The 21663-nt window shown below is 33.7% G+C and overlaps 1 long non-coding RNA gene and 2 pseudogenes across 1 annotated transcript; all 3 read right to left on the bottom strand.

Moving 5' to 3' along the window:
- Positions 1-1613: 1613 nt before the first annotated feature.
- LOC120129404 lies at positions 1614-2817 on the bottom strand. Its single transcript, XR_005516736.1, has 2 exons — positions 2445-2817; positions 1614-1919 (listed from the first exon to the last, which is right to left on the bottom strand). It is a non-coding gene; the product is annotated as an uncharacterized LOC120129404 (long non-coding RNA).
- A 2465-nt stretch (positions 2818-5282) lies between these two features.
- On the bottom strand, positions 5283-9278 carry LOC120129413 (annotated as a pseudogene).
- Positions 9279-12770: 3492 nt separating this feature from the next.
- Positions 12771-20612, bottom strand: LOC120129412 (annotated as a pseudogene).
- Positions 20613-21663: the final 1051 nt, after the last annotated feature.

Raw genomic sequence — 21663 nt, 5'->3', positions numbered from 1 at the left:
GGACTAAATAATTTTTGGATTGAGCCAAGAAATTGAGAAAAGCGAAAAATTGATTAGAACTGAAGCATGTGATTCAATTTGATTAGAGTTTTTTTTACTCTATACTAATAACATTTTTTATGGATTTAAATTTGTATATTTATATTCTATTTTAGTTTTAAACTTGTTTTATTTAAATGTTGAGTTTGGAAAATAGAGACAGTCAAAAATAGCAAAAGAGAATTTAACTGAAATCGATGATTTTTGTGACATTCAGTTTCAAATTCTAAAATCCAGTAACGTACAATTTAGTTTATAATTTATTGAAAAATGGAACCAAACTGAATCAAATGTACTCCTAAATAATTGTACTTAGGATTTGAGGATGAAACAACATTTGACCATTGCACCAGCTCAAATATACTCCTACATGGTGATGGAAAAATAGAATATTACAAAACGAGACATTGACTAAAAATATTAAATAAAATATTTAAATAGAATGATAATTGTGTCGTGGTAATCCATTGCCTTAGAAGTGAACTCATCCTGATGTGTGTAACCGCTACAATTGACGAATAACCCCTAAAGTTAGCACGACTCTCTAATTTTATATTCCCGAAAAGTGGAATGGATTTTTATGGTACTAATTTTCTCTCGAAACTCAGAATTAGAACTCAGAAGCATCATGAAAACACTATGAAGAAGGAGAGTGTTTCAAAGAAAATATTTACTTGGGATGATTGAAATGGGAAGACTTGGCCACAATTTATAAGCTAAATGGTTAGGGAAAAAACATCATTTCATTCAACAACATTAAAATGTTATTTAAACCAAATTCAATAGCATTAAAAATGATATTAAATCCAAACACTAACAACATTCTTCTACTAATGCGAAAGAATTCTTTTATAAAAATTGAGAGTATTTTAACGTAAACCATGAGAATAGCAATAGCGAGATTATATACTTAAGCACTAGTGAATGTATCTGGAACTTGTACATAGTGATGATGAGTAATTCTCCTCTTAGATAAGTGAACGAATCTTAAATTTTCTAAGATCAAGGTGAACTAATAACACATAACTAACTCCTTCATCCACCAAAGTCCTCAATGTGTCTACAAAGTATATTATGATCCTATATATAACGTTCGGATCAACTTACACATTGTAAAACTCTTTAGTTTTACAAAGATGTAGGACTATTGGATGAGTGAAAATAGATCACTGTAATTGACTACTTGTTTTTTTTCTAGTAAATATCTTCATATTTCCTACTTTTAATCTCAACCATTCGTTTTCACTCATCAAACGATCTTAATCTATGTAAAACTAAAAGAGTTTTACATTATGTAAGAAGATCCTACCCCATATATATATATATCTCTTTCCTCAGGATTCTAGAAAATGTAAGAAAACATCCCAACACTTGTCATAGAAGGTGGCTAATCCTTCTCACTTACTTAGGTTATTTCATCAGGTTTATCTGAACATAAACCACCTAAATATGGACTATGAAATAATTAAGAACTTTTTACGTAGGCATATTTATATTTTTCAGTCAAAATGGTAACCATAGAGCATATATTGGGCAAACATAGTTCATAAACAGTAATTCAGGAAATCAAGATATCAATCAGATAAAATATTCATAAATAAGTTCAGTTATCAAATCATATTTCAAAACAGATAAAGAAATCATATAGCACACAAGGAATACACCTAAATAAGGATCAATCCAAGGAGGTCTACAAAGCACCAACCTTACTACTCTCTATATCAGCGCTCGAACCTAAACCATAACGAATTCAAGTTACTACTGACATAATATTTAAATCTAATTATTTGTATGGTTTACAAAATTATACGAGTAATCTCGAGCTCATACGATCGAACGGATCAAGTGAGCTGGGTCAAGCTGATGTGCGGTCGGAGAGTCTCCAATATTTTCAATAATCAAAACCATAAATTAGTCCTTGACCAAAAATTAAATGCACTTAAATAAAATAATTAAACGTATATGCATGTTTGGGGTTTAACACTCTTTCGATTATTTTTGGATTAGAATTTTGTAAAACAGACTGCAAATTTGGATTCAATAAGTAAAAAAACATAAAATGCGACTTTTATGCAAATTTTGACTTTTTTGTCAAGGTTAACGGTCAAGGTCAATGATTCAATCAAAGTCAATAGTTTGACCGGTTCAAATTGATTCAGACTGGTTCGAGTTGACTCGATTTGGTCCGAGTTAACTCAGCCCGATCTGAGTTAACTCGAACCGTTCCAGAATATTCGACTGGGAAAGCGAAACCCATGTGCGACGGTGGCGTGTGCGATTGTGACATAGTCGATTTTGATAGTTCAATCACTCTGAAAGCTTTTACTCACCATTTCAACGCAATTACAAATCAATACTTGACCTAAAATGCTACGAAATAACTAGAAAAGGGAAAAGAAACTAACCCACGGTGCAACGGAGGATACGATGGTGGTGAGGGATCAAGAGGGTCGGGTTTTGGTCGAATCGAGTGAAGGGCTCAGCGATGAGGGCGTTGTGGTCATCGGAGCTCAGGATCAGCGAGAATTTGAAGAAAACTGAGGTGGCAGTTGTTTGGTTTTGGCAAGTAAACAAATATCGATTCACGGTGAACAGTGATAGTTTCTGATGTGGGACGATGGGGCTTTTGGTCGTGGGTGGACGACAGTCACGATGGTATCAACAGTGCACTTCACGGAAATAGGACGGAGCTTGAATGTTGAGGAGACGACGATGAAAAGTTAGACAATTGAGAGTTTAAATTTTAGGTATTAGGGCATTTTCGAACTAAGAACTCAATCTTGGGATTTAAATCCAATCTAAAAGCTTAAAAAATCTGATTTAAAATAATAATAAAATAGTACCCAACCTAGTGGCTAGGGAAAGGGTGATCATGTTTCATCATGTCGGTTCAAATCTCACCTAAACACTCTTTTCTTCTTTGCATACAAAGGAGGGACAAATTCCAGCTTAGGTCTTTTAATTTTTAAAATTTCCAAAATACTGCCCTAATAGTTTTAAGATCTTACAATTTAGTCCTAAAAGTATTTAATTAAATAAATTTAATACAATTAGATAAAAATTAGGGGTGTGACACTCAAACTTGTATTTGACATCTCATAATATCTCGGATACAAAACGAATTATATCATAAACAGAACTTAGATGTAAAAATCGGATCAAATCAGACCCCAAAAACAAACTTAGAATGTTAAAAAAATCAGGATAGGTGGTTTATAAAAAGTCAACTTTGGTCAACAGTCAATCAACTATGGTCAGCAGTCAACGGTTGACTTGGATAGATGGCTCGGCTCGACTCAACTCAACTCCCAGCTCGACTATGCTCGGCTCAACATGTGTCACCTCTTGATTGAATGGTTAATTTATAAAATTAAATTTAAATTATACAAATTTCTGTTAATTGTCACGTCACCTCTCCGTTAGATTTTAACGGTAGTGACTTAAATGATACTACTTAAATAGTTCAGTGGTCATATTGACTTCAATTTGAAAATGGTGGTCATTTTTATACCAATCCCATAGTTGGTTATCATTCAAGTAGTTTACCCCCTTTTTTTTTTTACTATTTTTAGGCACCACTACAGGGATGACAGATGGGTACAATTTCGTGCGTTTCGCACTGTATCATGTTCTATTGGGTTGGGGATGGGTATAAGTTTAGAGAGTAATGGGCAGGTGTGGATGTAAAAAGTCATACCCACCGTGGGTAATGGGTAGGTGATGGGTTTGAGACCTTAACCGCCCTGCATCCACCCGCCCCACATTCGCCCGAAAACTAACTACTCACCATATAAATTTTGGACCATTATAATTTAGATATAATTTTAGAGACTATTATGTAAATTTTAAGATTTTATAGAACATGACTTGTAATTTAACCTGATGTTAGGGTATAAACATTTTTAAAATCGAAGACTGTTGTTTCTCCTATCTCAAATTGACAGGTATAGACGGGTATAGACTGGTACAAACGAATATGGGATGGTTGGTGGGTATTCAGTTGGGTAGTAGGGGTGGGGTAAATTTGCGAATGTATTCACGTGAGTGGTTGTAGATTTATAAATTTTTCCCATTGTGAATAGTAGGTAGGTGGTGGATACGAAAATATTAGGTGAGTATGACAATGGGGATGAGGAAGGGGTATTCACATCCACCCCACCCGTTTGCCATCACTAACCACTACTCCTATAAATTTTAAGCTTCTTTTTCATTCTAAACACACCAAAAATTTTTGAAGATCTTTTCTCTTATCTGTTTTCTTTACCCCTCTTAAGTTTGCTGAATATTCTTATCAAAAACTATTATTGTTTTTGAGTCCAATTTTATGACAGAAAAGAAAACTATTCTTGTTCTCGAGTCTCGTTTTAATAACAGAAAAGCTTATTGAGTCCTAGATGATACGTTATAAAAAATATTCTTAAAGATAATGTCTAATACATGTATCAAATTAGTTAAACTCTTAGCTTTGTCTCGATTCAATCCAATATATATATTTTTTGCATGAGCATGTATCCAACACGAATATTTTTTTTCAGCTTTTTCATGTATTTGAAAGATTCTTAAATGTCATATTCTCATACTCAAATGTCAAACATGAGTATCGAAATGTAGATAATTCATTCATGGAAAATAAACAGTACGAGGAACTTAGCTTAATACAATGAAAAAAATGCTTAGACGAGAATTAAGCGAATGTAGCTTTTAATAGAACTAGAACTCGGCTTAAGTGCCAAAGATTTTGCATATCAATTATAGGAAAAATGACCAAAATAAGTAAAATATATATAAGTTAAACCACGTTCATTAATTGGCTCAATCGTAGAAGGGATTGTTAATCTTCTTATAGGTATTGAGTATAAGCAGTCACGTCTGTATGATGTATGTGCGTTGTCAATAAGTAAAAATATCTTCTGAGTAGATATTATCTTATAATCACCCAAACTATGCAAATAAATATAAATTAAACCTGTCAAACCGATCAAATGCTTTAATTTTTAACCTTGTCAATATTTCTTGACTATATACTTCATTATCAAATAAAATTGAAAATTGAACTATTTTTGTATTTAAATTTTTAAAGTTGTTATCCAAAAGGTTATGAGTTATAGCACTATCGACTGTAAGGAATTTGAACGTTTATTATCAAATGATGAAAAATCTTTAGAGCATAAACTATCACTTATATTCAATCTAGATTACTTTGAAAAAATTTAAAATTGTACTTCCGAAGAAAGATAATATAGCTAAGTCGTAGACATGGATTTTACATCCAAAAATCCCCATATTTCATACTCTTTCCTCCAAATACCCTCCTGTTTCCAACTGGTTACCTCAGTACTAATTGTTTGATCATTGTTTTCAACTTTTTATACACAAAACTCTTAGTAGTCCACAAATAAACACTCAAATTAATCCCACTAAACCCTGCCAATACCAAATGAAAGTAATTAAGATTTGAACGGTTGAGATTCTCCTAGCCATTCACGCCCGTGCTTTGAAGTAATGGCTTGCACCACTGAGATTATAACTGTGTTTACGAAGCTCCCAATTCTCACTACTCTTATATATGCAGCTTCTCCGATGCTTCTCATTTCTTCTGGCATTTGATCGTAGAACAACTCTTGTAACCCGAAGACCGTGAAGGCGTCTCCGATTCTTGTGAGTACGTATTGTGGAACTAACCACCGTACGGTCATCGGCAATATGGCTTTCAGGGTGCCAAGTAGGCCGTGTTTGCTTGCGGTGTTTACTCTAGCCGTCTCTACTAGGCCTGCAACAGGCATGTTCAATATGGAAACGAATTGACCAGTACCGATTCTTTGTAGCATTATGATTCCGCGGGGATGTCCCGTTACATTCCGAGCGATGGGGATGAAGACCCGATCATAAACGGGGACGACGATGAGGATTGTGATGCCAACGAGACTTTAGAGTGCTGAGGGAGGAACTTGGAAATCGGGACCTATTGATCGAGACATTGTGCTGCCTTGATTGGTGAAAAATGTGTGCATTTGAGTTATCACGGCACTGAACATTAAGCAAGCAAGCCATATAGGGATGAGGCGAAATACAAGCTTAACTCCTTCAACTTTGTTCAATGAACAAAGCCGCCATGGATCCTTGGTTTTGCTCAAGGCATTTTTGTTGTCAATGATCATTGCCTAGTCCAAAAATCTTCAATTTCAAGTTATATCATAAATGATTCGAACTTCAATCGAGACTTGAGATTTTTTAATTCGATTATAAAATTACTTTTATCGTATGAGATTGGTTATTAATATAATTTATGACTCAAAAGTTAACATGCCAAGCCTATTAAGTAACCTGAGTTATTAAAGGGATTTTTTTTTTTAAGATTTTGAGTTCTATGACGAATCTACAAATATATAAATGGGGTCAACAAATTTTAATACTATTTTTTCAACATGATGGGTATGCATTTTTTTCTTCTTCTCTTAATATATTTAAATATATTTTCTAACTAATATAAAATAATGAGTATGTATTTGACCCCTTATGGGGTCATATGTATCCGCCTTTGATTGGATTCAAATAGGATGTGTATACATGATGAATGATTAATAAAAATTACAAACATATCATATCTTATAATTATATAAGATTATTTAAAAATAAAAATTAACCTTCTATATTTGGGGTCTATCCTTAAAGACTATGTTTGCTTCTGATTCTTTAGCTTTTTTCATTCATCCTATACGTTACCCATTTTTTAAGTACAATTAATTAAAATATTTTAAATGGTAACTATATCAAATATAGTAAATACATTTCTTAAGCTAAAACCTTTTAATATGCTCTAAATAGCAAAATATACATGCATCATCCGTTTACTCTCTGTAATAAACTCTTTTTTTTATATAAATATACTAATTTTAAACAAACTTCTTCGGAGAAAATTTTACTTTTGATGTTTCTCTGCTTCTAAAATTCAAGTATTGCCAACTATTTTATTATTATTATTCAATAATTTATTATGATTCATCACAAACTATGATCCTCATTCTATATTGGCCCTAAACGTTTAAATATTCCAATTTTATCCCCAAACTTTTGAATGATTTTAAGAGATGTTATTGGAAAGTTCAAAAGTTTAGAGTCCAATTTAGAATGAAAGTCATAGTTTGGAAATGAATTTGAAACATTCAAAAGCTTGAGGATGAAGTTAGAATTAGTCATAATTTGGGATGAAATCAGAATATTTAAAAGTTTATGGACTAATTTAGAATAAAGTTTGTAGTTTGATGGATTTGTTGTGCAATTAACTCTTGATTTTTTTGATTGTATATAAGATTTTTTAAGATATTTACCTTAACTGTTCGGTACGGGCCAAATTGTGGCTCCTGGTTTGGCCATTGGTGTTGCTCCCACTGACTCTATCATCTTCATAACAAATCCCCCCGCCACCGTGGGTTTCACTCACGCGCCACTTCTTCACGGCAGCGACTAAGACCTGAGCCATGGTGGTGAAGGGGCTCCCCGTCGGCCTCTGCTTTCGGTACCTCTTGATTCCGATTAAAAACACTGCCAACACCACCGCCAATGTCCCTGCTAACACCCCAAATCCTGCTGCCCGACTAACATTAGCATACACGACATCAAACATCGCCTTCACGTTAAAATTTAAAAATAAAAGGAAATGCTTTAAATTATGTTGTTAGAATTTTATATTTTTTAATTGTAGGACTCAATATATTTAAATTCGAATTAATTGTAAGAGAATGTGAAGGAAAGTGAAAATGATCTCACTTTTACGTTGAAATTATCATTATCTTTTAATACAAAAGTTGTGCTTAAAAAGCAAGAAAAAGGGGTGTGGAGGATTACACTGGAACTTCAAATTTCATGATTTAAGTCTTATATAATTATATAACTTGACATTATAGGTGAGCAAAAATCGACTCAATTTGAAAAAATAGAATTTTTTTACTCGATTTGATGTCAAAAAACTATATTCTACTAAACTTGACTCGTAATTTCATAAATTTGAATGGAAAAATTTTCAAATAAATTTTGAGTTATAAAATAAGACTTAAATAACTCAAAATTTTTGTTAATTAGTGGATTAGTTTTCAAGTTCGAGTAGAGTCTCTCAACTCTGCATAATATATATGTATATTATATATGAATATAGAAAATCATTTAAATATTAATATCAAAACATTATAATATTTACAATTAAATTTAAACATAATTCGACTCAAATTTCATAAACTAGTATTGACTCGAAAAAAATTCAAATAAAATCTTAAGTTATAAAATAGGACTAGTCAACTCGACTAATTTGACTCTACTCGATCGAATAATTACCCATACCAAGAATAATATTATTAAATAGAAGAATCCAATTATATTAAATTAAAGTGTAGGGAAGGGATCTTGAATTTAAGCACAGTAGAAGGATTAAGAGAAGATTTTGACCTTGAGAATCATATGAATTAAACCCGGATTAGCACGCAGGTATTTTGAGAAGTGAAACTTCTAATTTCACGTGGAGATAAATGACGACGATATTGGCGACAGAGGCTCCCGTAACGATGGCAAGGTACCACCAGTTGAAAAATGAGCTTTTGCTGCTCTCTCTTGTGGATTATCCTCATCGAATTGATCGGCTGCGAAGGTCTGAACGCATGGCATGTGGCCTCCTTCGCCTATGGCTAATACGTAGAGCGCAGTGAAGAACACTGCTTTGCGGGAATGCATAGGGACTACGGACACTGATAAAATCAACAACACCAATCCCTATTACCACCAAAAAGAAATGCTTTAAAACAAAACGTATTGAGAATCGTGAAAAACTCAACACGACCGGATATCATAAATGTTATACCCAGAAGTAGATCGAGGAGGATGCCAGGATGGTCTTGAAGCGACCGAGGTACGAATCGGCCACGAACGCGCCGAGCAAAGGGAATATAGCGGAGACACTGACCAACGTAACGTTCTTGGCAGCGGTGGCCACCGGTTCGCCGAGATTGTTCGTTAGATATGTGATCAGGTTTCCGGCCAAACCGTAATAAGAAAATCGCTCTACCATCTCCACAACTGCATCAATCAAACACTTGTCAAACTAAACACCCTAGATTGAATCCGTGAAGAGGTAAACGAAAAGGGGAAGAAAAGATTTGCTTACAGATGACGAAAACGGCAGCGTTCCATCCTGCTTTGGAGAGCTTTCGATGGTCATTGCCGATGGTGGCCGGAGCAACTGAGCTATTCATGGAGAATCAGTTGGAGTGTAGGAAATTTGGCTGAACAACTCTTATGAAAATGGTGGGAAATGTTAAGGACCATTCGTCCAATTTATATAAGTGAAAAACTTTGTGCATTTGTGCATTTGTGTAAACTAATTTGTTCCTGTTTTTTCCATTAAATTTTAACATTTGTGTAAAGTTATTTAGATTGCAGTGTAAATTATTCAATATTCTTTTATAGTAGAGTTAATTTTATCTTTAATAACTAAATAAATTTATATATATATATATTTTAAAAAATATTAAATTACAATTTCCATTCTTGATATACTACACCAATAATTAGTTGGTTTACCAAAACAACACATTTAATTATTTTTAAATATGATTAAAAATTTGAATCTCAAAATTGTGACGTAATAAATTGAGTTTGAGGAGTCGTCTAGTACTAGATATCTATAATATTCTATCTAAATTGTGTTCGATGGTAAATGAATTGTTGTTATTTCTTCAAGTTCCGAGTTTGAGCATCATGAGTATGTCGTAACCGTTTTTCGCCCGGAGGGAGAAAGACCAATACCGACGGGGTTTTCTCTTTGAAAATCGTTTTGAAAGGTGGGGAGTTGCCACCAATTATTTGAGGTGTGATTGAAACACATAAAAACCGGATGATTTTAATAAAACATTTTGTTTTTTTAATCAAAATACTGAGTTTTGAGGTCTACAAAAATCCAGAAATCAGGTTCGGGAGTCGGTTACGTGTGGGGAAGGATTAACACCCCTACAAGCGCCCAAAAATTGATACCTAATTGATTACCCTATATTTAAAATCAGAAATTTGGAGTTCGATCTTTATTTAATTTAAAAATCATTAAGGATGTAAAGTTAAAAAGGGTATTCGTTTATCGAGACCAATAGTATTTGCCCCCGAGCGTAAATGCGGGAGATCAATTATTGTGCCAAATAACCGAATATTGCCTCATTTTTAGAAAACATGATGTGTTTTTGAAAAGGATGTCGACTTATTCAAGAAATTACCAGTAGTCACCCCTGAGCACGATCGCGGGAGATATACTATTAATTCCTTAATAAGTGAACATTGACTTAGATTTGTAAAAACAATGTAATCAAACAAAATTTTATTTGTCCTAATTAAACTAAAAGTAAATTAAGGCTTTTTCTAACTTAAATTGTCAAATTATGAAAATTAAGGAACCTAGGAGCTCAAATTTAAAATGTAAGATCTAGTATTAAAGCTTAATGCTATATATTAAAATGAAGTAAATATTCACGTATTAGAAAATTTCTTTCAATAATTTTAAAATGATTGAATATCACCCTTAGTCAATTTATTTCGATTCAAGTCAAGTGATGCTTATGAGGGTATTATGTAAAATTAATTAAGACGTCATGCAAATTATATGTATACATAAATGCATTTAAACGAAAATAAAAATACATCCAAATATTTAATTAACGATAAATAAAATAGGACATATGCACCAAAACATACTTAACTAATTAAATCCAAATGGTAAAAAATGAACCAACAATAAGAAAAATTCCATACTTTTTGGCACAATACACATATACATAATAAGGAACCATAATGTGAACATAAAAAATAATAGTATAATTATTCCATATGTATTATAATCAATAAAAACTACACACTATACGTAGCTTGAATTAGGGAAACAAGTGGAGTGATTCCATATATTTTATAATCAATAAAAACTAAACCACTATAGCTTAAATTAAGGAAAAAGTGGAAAACAAATATTGTAATGATTCTATATATATTATAATTAAAAATTAAACCACTATAGCTTAAATTAAGGAAACAAGTGGAGAAACAAATATTATAATGATTTCATATTTAATATAATTAAAAATAAACCCAAATATTATACATGACAAAAATGGTGGTATTTAAAACTAGTCTTAAATTAAGATCATAACGTAATTTACATAAACTAATACAAGGACTAAAATGATATTTGACCAAGAATTATAATCAAGTAAAAATGGAAAAATAACTAAAAGGTCCTTTCGTGACCATTTTGTAAAACACATAAAGTATGGGGGACTTATGATGTAATTTAGCCCGAATTACCCCTTATAAATACCATTTATTTCTTTTTTTTCATTTGAAGCATAGTTTCTAAAAAAAAAAGAGAGGGATAGGGAGAAATTCTCCCAAAGTGGCTTGGCCGGCCCACTGCCGGCCAGCACTTGTCGCCGTCCAGCCGCTATTTTGACCGCCGCATGTGGTGGTCGAAGTTCCCAAATTTACCCAAATACTCTATAGGCTTAGATCTATCCCCCTAAGGATGCGTTTGGTTCACGGAATGTAAGATTACCAGTGGGAATAAAAGATTACTAGGGAATAAGATTACTGTGAATGTTACATTACTTTGTTTGGTTGGTTTGGCAGGTATGTAAGATTACAGTGTTTGGTTGAAGGAATAAAAGATTACTGGAATGTATATTTTACCAAATTATCCTTGTTCTATAGTTTTTAACAAGTGAAATTCTAAATATTTAAATAAAAATTTTTTATATAAAAATTCTATTTGTTGATAATATATTACTTGAGTATTTAAATATATCATGTATTATTTTAATTTTAATTAATATTAAATTTTACATAATTTATGTAAAAATATATTAAAATTTTACATAAACATTTAACTAAATGTTTACATTGTGAAAATTCTTCATAGATATTCATAATAATAAAAATATGTAAATGATTTTTGGTATCTAAGAATTTTCGAGTCAATTCGAGCTCCATTTCAGAATTTTCAAGTCGAGCTCAGCAATATTCTTTGGACATCCCAAAAACTGAAATTGAGGTATATAAATAATGTATTAGTTGATAATAGGGAATGATTTTTTATGGATTTGTTTAATCGATTCATTAAGTAAATAAACTCAACTTTCCCCTGTTCAGTTTTGTGCTAGAGACCTTATTTTCTATAGAAAAATTAACTTTGGTAACAATGGTTGATGATATGATGCTTCAACAATCATTGTAGGAAAGCAGTGCTCATGACATCCCAATGATTGGAATTGAGGTATGTTAGGATATGTTTTGCTTTAGGTGATATGAAATGCATGTGTTTGTTTTGCCTTTTATTCATAAACCGGTAATACCGTTTGTAGAAGTTGGCAAGTCAAGTGCAATGTTCAAATACTAGCATGTTTTCTGTAGCTTAGAGGTTATTTTCCAGTATGATCTGTTGGTTTTAGGCAAATAAATGTGGCATGTCAAGAATACTCGATCTAGTAATGTTGAGATAGGGATTGTAGATGCCATTTTAACAAAGTTAGATAGAGGTTCCTTGAAATAAAACCATAATACATACTAGAATGGCTCCAGTTGCACCTACATGTTGAAAACATTTATTTACTGCCTATGTCCTGAATGAAAGTATTTCAGTTTATGGGAATAAGTTAACTAATCGCAAGTCTACATATTTGCTTCAAGAGAGGCAAGTTCCTTGTTCCACCGCATCAGTCTCGAAGTAGCCTCACCTCTCTCTTCAGGAATAGAGGCAATGCAAAAGCAGCCCTATACATCTATCAATAGAGAATAAATATTTTATTTCTACCATAAAATGGTTAGATCACAAAAGAAATTACAGTAAAAGAGATCAGACTTTGCAGGCCAAGATGCTAAGCCATCGAGAAATAAAATGGACCATCACTCTAACTCGATAGGGTTCATTTCCTTGCACGAAACAAACTATAATAGCTTCAAGGAGTCAATGTTCATAACAAAAGTGAATACCAGGTACTCTGCAGAAGAGTGAAAGAGTGAAAACTGAACTTGATGGAATGAGTTCTCACCTCAGAGTTGTAAAATCTAAGTTATCTCTTATGATGGTAAGCTCCATCTAGCTTCTTAATAGGGTTTATGAGATTCAAAAAATCAACCGCTAGTCCTCTGTGGAGCATTACAGGAAACCAATCACACCACTGAATTGCAAAAGAAAAGGAAAACATAAGTCAGAAGTTGGAAATGAGATAGGCTATGATTCAAAGACAGGTCTATAATTGGTAAATGATACCATATAAAATTACCACTGTCAAAAGCATCATTAATATCTAAAAGAGAACCAAGGGGAAACAACAGCTTAATTAAATGCCTAGGATAAGTTGGAACACTTGTCCATGTTATAGAGGACACCACCAGGCCTTAATGCTTGAGCTATAGTCTCAAAAAATGGTTTTTCTACAAGCTCTTAAGCAGGACCTAAATTGCAAACCGAAGGAGTAAAAGCTTGAATGATGTTGAGTCTTAAAAGCAAAAATACCATGTAAATGTTCTTTAAGAAACCATCAATGCTGAAAATAAAATTTTATCAGATCATACATTACAACGTACCTACAGGATCTGATGAATCAACAATGATTGCATCATACTTTGCTTTTGGAACATGATGAAGAAACTCCATAGCTGTTAAGATTATATGCAAGCAAAACATCAGTTTGGGAATTAAAGCATCTTGCTTGACCACTCAACAGAAAATTCACATAAAAAAAGAGTATAAATAAAACACATAAAATATTCAATATTGCTTTCACATACCATCACCAACATGAAGATGAACACGAGGGTCCTCAAATCCAACAGCTAATTCTGGAAAGAACTTCTTGGAAACTTATAAAAAAGTTACATATGGATACTAAATGAGCGTTTTCATACAAAAGATAAAAGGAAAATGAAACAAGAATAGATACTAAAATACAACATACATCTATAACCATCTTATCTATTTCACATATATCAATGTGTTCAACGGAGCTGTGCCGAGAAATCTCCCTAAGAACTCCACCATCACCACCTCTAACAATCTGTTACACTCTAAAACCCAACTCTCCATCTCCATGTCCATCCTAATTCCTGCATTATTCTAACCCTTAGCCCTCAATTCCCCTTTATACAAGCATAAATATCATAACTGTAAAAAAAATTACCCTTTAACTTTGCAGATTCTTCTTCAGACAGCAGGTTCATACTGATCTATTTTCATTGTCTTGGCTAATATTTTACAGGCAGTAGAACATGCATCATTACAGATAAATGAACATAGGATATTCACTCCCTGCTCCAAAGCTTCCCATCAAGAAAGCAATGCCCAAAGCTTAACAAATCATTGTCTTGGCTAATATTTTACAGAAACTAGAACACGCATCATTACAATATAAACCACCTTAAGTTATTTGGTAATCAAATTCCCACATGGCGGGTTGCAGCATATTAAAAAGGTAGAATGTATATCATTACAAAAGCCTAAAAAATACATAGCAAATATGTTGATAATGAAATTCAATCACTTTCATTTATTTTGTACAAAATAGATTGAACTTCTACCATGGGCATATGTTTTCTTGTCTTATTCTTGATTAACATATCTCTTTCTCAGTATAAAGCTTTCATTATTAAAAGTATAACTATGATAATCTAAATTAAAAAGAACAAAAGAATTATATGAAATACTATGAGAATTTAATTAATGTGCAATCGAAGTTTCCAGCTTTTTAAAACGTAAGCTTAGGAATCCAAAGTAAATTGATAAGCAAACGGAATTGAAGGTTTACATACTTGACGAGGGAGAGAAGGCGTTTCTCAGCAGCGATGATTTGATCGGTAGATATCGGAATCCAACAGAGAACGGACGGCCATGAGGACTTTCGTTTGACTACGGTGGTTGATGCAGAGGATTGAAATTCGGGTTGGTTAGTTTCTTCCACCATTTTTATCGAAATCAAACTGGAAGAACCATGGAGAGAGCAGTTCGTACAATGAATGGGTTGTTTCTTTACTTTGAGGATGGGAAAGCACAAGCATTTTTCTTCGGTTTTATATGCAAAAGATTTGATTTTGAGTCTACATCTAGAAGGTGAATATTATAAGAGATTAGGAAAAAAAAGAAGGTGGTGATGAATCAGAACGCGTTTGCTGAAGCCATAGAGTCATATAATACTAACGAAAATAGAAAACAGAACAAACCCAGATTTTATATAAAACGATGAATTTCACTGCTAAGAAAATAAAACAAAGGGAGTAAGAAGTAATCTTACCAGGAGAATCTCTCTGGGAAAACAAAATTTTTTGCAGTGTCAAGCTCGCGGGAAGAAGAAGATATGCAGAGAAAAACATGAAAAGAAGGGTATTTTAGCCCTTACCAGGAATAAACACCCCAATATATACTGTTGGTATTGAAAGATTACCCTCACTTGGGAATCTTTCATAACCAAACATGGGCATCTTTAATCAGGAAAAAAAATGACGGCCGAAAATGATAAAATCCATGATCCAAACACACTCTAAGTAGTTATTCTAGGCTAAAAATATCCTAAACAACCTTAAATAACCCCAAATCAATCCCTGACCATTCAACTTCTTAAACCTCCAGCCACCGTGATGGTTCTCTCCGACTCAGGTACTTTTCTTTCTCTCTTAAACTCTCGATCTACTCTTTTTTTACATGCAATGATTTTTATCATTCACATATTTTTCATTTCATTTGAACATATGAAAAAAAAAATACCTTTTGAATATGTTTTTTGTATTGCTTTTATTTGAAATCCAGAGGTTTTGACCCATTTACAACGTTTTTGATTCGGGTTTATATAGACCCTGATTCACATTATTTTTTTATGTTTTTCATTTTTCTCTGAAAATCCGTGACTCCACTAAGATATAATATTGTTCATGAGCTTGTGTTGGTTTTTGGTTGCTTGTGTTTTTTCTTAACATGGCAGGTAATCAAGTGGGATGGCTGACAATTGTGATTGGCTCCAACGACAGTGGTTGCTTATTGGTCGAAATGAGTTGACAGCAGGACGCGATCTGGACCGTTGGGTCCAGATCCAACGGTTAAGCATCAAGGCGGTAGCTAAAGGGTTCTAGAAACCCTAGTATAAACCTTAAATGAGTTTAGGGTTTCCTCTTGGTACTGGATCAGTTATGGGCCCCAAACGGGTCTTGGGTTGGGTTATTGGAATTGGGTCGAGTGACCCTTTGTAATTTGGGCCCAACCTGGGTTGTTGTAACCTACAAACAAATAAATAAATTAAATAGTTAATAATAATATTATTAAATATAATTATAATGATATATTAAAAGACGGGTCGAAAAATGAGTGTCGACAGAAGAGACAATGCATTTTTCGTCCAGTAAACTTATAGTTTGAAATATGATAAGGAATTTGTTCCGCTGTCACTTAGGGAATATCAGATCTGGGGTTGTTGATCCACTCTATTGTTCTTCAAGGAAGATTGAATCGGGGTATACTTTTTCGCTGTCACTCATGGAATATAAATATCAAATCTTGAAGGAGAGAGATGTTCCGCTTCTTTCTGAAGGGAATACCAATTCTCGAAGAAGAGAGACATATTCCGCTTACTCTGAAGGGAATATCAGATATGGGGAAGTTGATCCATTCAATCGGGGCAGACTTGTTCTACTTACTCTGAAGGGAATATCAAATATTTGAGAAGAGAGACCTGTTTCGCTTATTCTGAAGGAAATATCAAATCTTGAGAAGAGAGATATGTTCCGCTTACTCGGAAGGGAATATCAAATTTTGGAGAAAAAAGACTTGTTCCGCTTACTCTGAAGGGAATATCAAATCTTAGATTTCCTTCACTACTCTTTCGTGAAGGCTTAAGATTTATTTGCTTCATTACTCTTTGGTGAAGGCTTAAAATGGATTTGCTTCACTACTCTTTGGTGAAGGCTTAAAATTGATTTGCTTCACTACTCTTTGTTGAAGGCTTAAGATGGATTTGCTTGACTACTCTTTGGTGAAGGATTAAGATGGCCTGGAGGACTTAATCATCATGCTAGGAAGACTTATAATGGCCCGAAGGACTTATAAATTTTGGAAATAGTTTACTAGGTAAGAAACCTTTCTTACTTTTCAAAAATTTCAAATCTCAGATTTAAATGAGAAACTTTTCTCATATTTTAATAGACATTTGAAAACATCCTTCCCGAAAGACTTACAAATGATCTGAATGACTTCTAAATTTGGGAAATAGTTTACTAGGTAAGAAACTTTCTTACTTTTCAAAAATCTCAAATTTAAGATTTACATGAGAAAACTTTCTCATGTTTTGATTGATATGTGAAAACATCCTGCCCAAAGGTCTTATGGATGATCTGAAGGACTTATCATTTTGCTCGAAAGGCTTACAGATGACCCAAAGGATTTAAGTATCATGCTCGAAAGACTTACTGATGGTCCGAAGGATTTATAAATTTGGAAAATATTTTACTAGGTAAAAAACCTTTCTTATTTTCAAAAATTTCAATTTTCATATTTAAACGAGAAACCTTTTTCATTTCATTTTTTACTTATAAAACAACTTAATGGTTGGGGAAACATGCTCCACTTTAAAGTAATGCTTCCTCCGTGGATTGGACCCACACTATTCTTCAGGTTCTGCCCTCTTAAACATGATAACCTGTATTTGAGGTTTAAATTCTAGTTTCCACTTGTTGGGTTTTTAATACCATGAATCTTTTTTCCCTAGAAGATCTGTAAAAACCAAATGTTTATGTATGAAATGCGAATGCAATGCAATGCATTTTCTTTTATGCAAATGATGTTCTCATGCATGCATAAATGCTGATTTAATTTTCCTTTGACTCCAAACGGGAACCAAATTTTCTTCCTCTTGATTGCTCTTCTCTAGGGTTTACTCATATATCGATGTAACAAATTGCAACTTCTGAAGATCTGTCCAATCATCTTGTGGTATTTGTTTTTTGTCTTCATTTGGGAGAAAGTGTTTTCTCTCTCGAATTCTTGCTGCAATCAGTAATATGATCTTGATGCACCCTTTTCGTCCTTGGCTCAATTACGTTTCAAAGTTGTTCTTTCAAGACTCTGTCACTGATTTATGCTCAACTGATTTGCCTTACGAGTTAAGCTCTGCTCAAATTCAATATTTTCCCCTGACACTTCAAATTGTGAGACATTTTTTCCATGTCTTCTTGGTCTAAACCTTGTTATCCCAACATGATCTGGGTTTCTGGTCATGCTCCAAAGTGGGCATTTTCATGGCTCTTCCCCACTTAGGTGCCAAAATTCATCCTTGACTGGTCGCATTCTTGCATTTTTGCTATATGCTGGGATATGTACCATTTTCAAACAAGGTGATCATTTGTTTCTTGATGGGTTACCGATAATATCACAAAGGGGTGTTACGAGCTCTTATTATTCATTCTTTATGATCTCTTAGACCATCTGCTTCAAGATTGTGGAATGCTTCATGTTCTGGCATTGCTTATTCTTCTTCTCCAATAGAGGCACAATGAGCCTCACCAGCTTTAAGAACCTTTCACATTTGAAACTATCATGTTTGAAAATGTTTTTTCTTTCTCTTATTTTAGGGATCAAATAATGAAAGAATTTTATAAAACATTGCCCCTTAACTTATACTTATAATTGAATCAAAGTATAAACATGAGTTCACAGAATATCAAAAGAATCAATAGCTCTTTAATGTTTTCAGGGTTATAGCTCTTTGACAAATGTCAAAATTGAGGGGTTGGCTTCAGGTTGGATTCGTATTTTCTAAGGTTTCAACCACCAAAATGTCATTTCTTTCTTGATCAATGTGAACATCTCAACATGCCCTTATTTCTTGGCATGGTATTTTAATCGGATGCGGACAAAATGGCGCAACTAGCATAATCAATTACTAGATTTTCTAGAACACTTCTATTTCAGTTCTCGGGAATCTTGCATTTGTTCAAGCTTCGTAGACTCCTCTAACAAAGGCAGTACAAAAATATTGGTCTAAAAATAAAATTCCTTAGTGCTCGTGTGAAATTGACTATAACAGGTGTTTCTTAACTCCCTTAGTCCATCTTTACCGATACTCCTTATTTATAAAATTTATTTAATTTGCCATTGTATGGCTAGCTGAAATCAGCTTTATTGTAATTTGCCTTTATCAGGCTAGCTGAAGAGTTCATCCCATCACAAAGTCTTCGACTTGACAATCACAGTGGAGCATACACCGAATTGCCAAGTACCCAATCAAGGTCTTGGTTTGAATATAATATATTCATAAAGCTAGGGCTTTCAAGTTTCCTCTATAACCAATTGCCTTAGCGGAATAGCTCAGCTTTATTGTATACATATAATATAATCACTTTTATCATGCTAGTGAAATTATATCCATAAAGCCGAGGCATTTAACCAATTGCACTAGAGGGACAACTCAAGCTTTATTGTATACATATGATATTATAATTTGTGTATACGGATCCAATTTCTTAAGCTCGTCAAGAAGAACCTGTTATAGTCTAGGTGTTGTTGAAAGTCATAAAATCTCATCGTTAGAGTTCAATTTCCAAGCAACTGACCTAAACTAGATTCACCTACTCGACCATTCCATCCATAAAGATCATAATCATCATTGAACGTCATAAAAAAAGTGTGATAGTCAGTTTTGTAATATCATACACAAGAGATTCCCCATGTTGTCTGCTCCTATGCATACCTGGATACCAAGCCTATTATTCATTCCCTTATGATAAAAGAAGGTAGTATTGGTCCCTGCAATAAAAATGTATGGTGTTCGATTGTATCTTCTGGGGATAAGGTCAAGGTCCTTGTTTTATCAGGTTTCAACCTTGTCATTTTGTCAAAGATTTATAACTATAGTCATTTAAAGAGTTTTTAATTCAGTTGATATTCAAAGAATTTCAAGTCGTAAATTCTATTCAATGCTCACCATCCTTAAAGTAACATAGATTCATTTAAATATCCTTACAAATAGAAAGATGAGAAAGTACAAAAAAACAAGTTCAAACAAGATGCCGCAAATGGAACATGTGATTGTGGTGGAGCATAACCTTCATTTTTTCAGCCAGAATGCCCTATTTTCCCTAGAATGATGGGTGCCCAGTCGAATTAGGGTTTTTACCCTTATTACTCCCCATTTCTCAATTATGTCTCTTGTCAGGACTCCCTTATCAACGAGCCTTTCTATCTCTTCCATCAATGGTATGCACTTATCAGTGTGATGGCCAAATGCCCCTAGATAATAATCGCAAGCACTATTCAGGTCATAGCCATAAGCGGATGAGCTAGTTTTCATTCTTAAAGGTCTTGGAGTGAGGTACAGATTCTCGATTAAAGAAGATAACAAGTCAAAAATGGGCACTTGAAAAACCTTGAGGGTCATATTTTCCCAAGGCATCTTTTGCGGCCAGTCTCGAATTACCTCTCCTTTGACTTTTTTCTCATCACTTCCCACCTCTATCTTTTGTTTTAGCATTAGATATGTCTCGAGAGTTGAGTCCTTTATCTCTGCCTCACATACCATGTTTTCCTTGATTTCGCGCTTCTCCTTTTCTGCATGTACTTCACTTATTTCGACCCTATCAAATTCATTCTAAGGGTTGACTTTCAACTGTTTGACTGAAACATACCGATTGTTACCATCCACCTCTATAACTCCATAAGTTAAAAGATCTTGTACTTATCGTTTGAAGTTACTGCAATTCTCGATGGAGTGTCCTTGGGCTCCAACATGATATTCACAAGAAACTTTCTCATTATACCAGCTCGGATAAGGGGGCAATAGAGGCTTATCCAAGCGTGGAGCAATCAACTAGGCTTGAGCAACTTAGGATATAACTAGTTGTATGAAAGCTCTTTTGACCTCACTTTCTCCTTGCCATTATTATGACCAGATTGAAGACCTCGTGATTGATCACTGAAACACTCACTTTGAAGTTTTAACGTTTGACCAACATCCTGAGCGAGACATTGGATTGCAGATCTCCTTTCATCGACAAGTTTTGAGCTTCCAGGGAGATTACGTTTTCTATTTTCAAAGCATAATAGTCCTTCCGTGATGAGGTTTTGAAGTTTAAATCTCAGGATCGTACTATAGAGTGGTAAACTCTCTAATATGATAGTCGCATGAATTTTTGACATCTTGTCAGTCTGGACGCGAACAAGTATTGTACCTCAGAGGAAAAGGCGTTAGGAGACCACTTTCAAAGAGAAAGGGTAACAAGTATGAGTATGAGATAATCGGAATCAAAGGTATCATCTTCTTCTTTTTTTATTCTTTTTGGCCTTCTTTACTGGCATTTGAACCTCCTCTATGCCTCTCTTCTTTGAGTCAAACTCAACTTTTGTGTTAACAGTTTCACCTTAAACTTTTTCTTTTCCACGCATGATATCTGTCATATTTCCTAGAATTATGGTCGATTCTTTGAGTTTACCTAGATTACCACACTCCCTAACAGGTTCTTGATCACTTGTTGTCATCGCATTGGCTGCACCACTAACATTCATATTCTTACTCGAAGTCTTCATATTTCCTTGCATAATAGGTCCTCTAAAGATTTCTCTCCATGTATTAC

Source organism: Hibiscus syriacus, unplaced genomic scaffold (genome assembly GCF_006381635.1).
Source record: "Hibiscus syriacus cultivar Baekdansim isolate YM2019G1 unplaced genomic scaffold, ASM638163v2 tig00110499_pilon, whole genome shotgun sequence".
NCBI classification, from domain to species: Eukaryota; Viridiplantae; Streptophyta; class Magnoliopsida; order Malvales; family Malvaceae; genus Hibiscus; species Hibiscus syriacus.
Note: the sequence above shows the minus strand (reverse complement) of the source record. Positions and strands in the feature narration are given on the sequence as shown.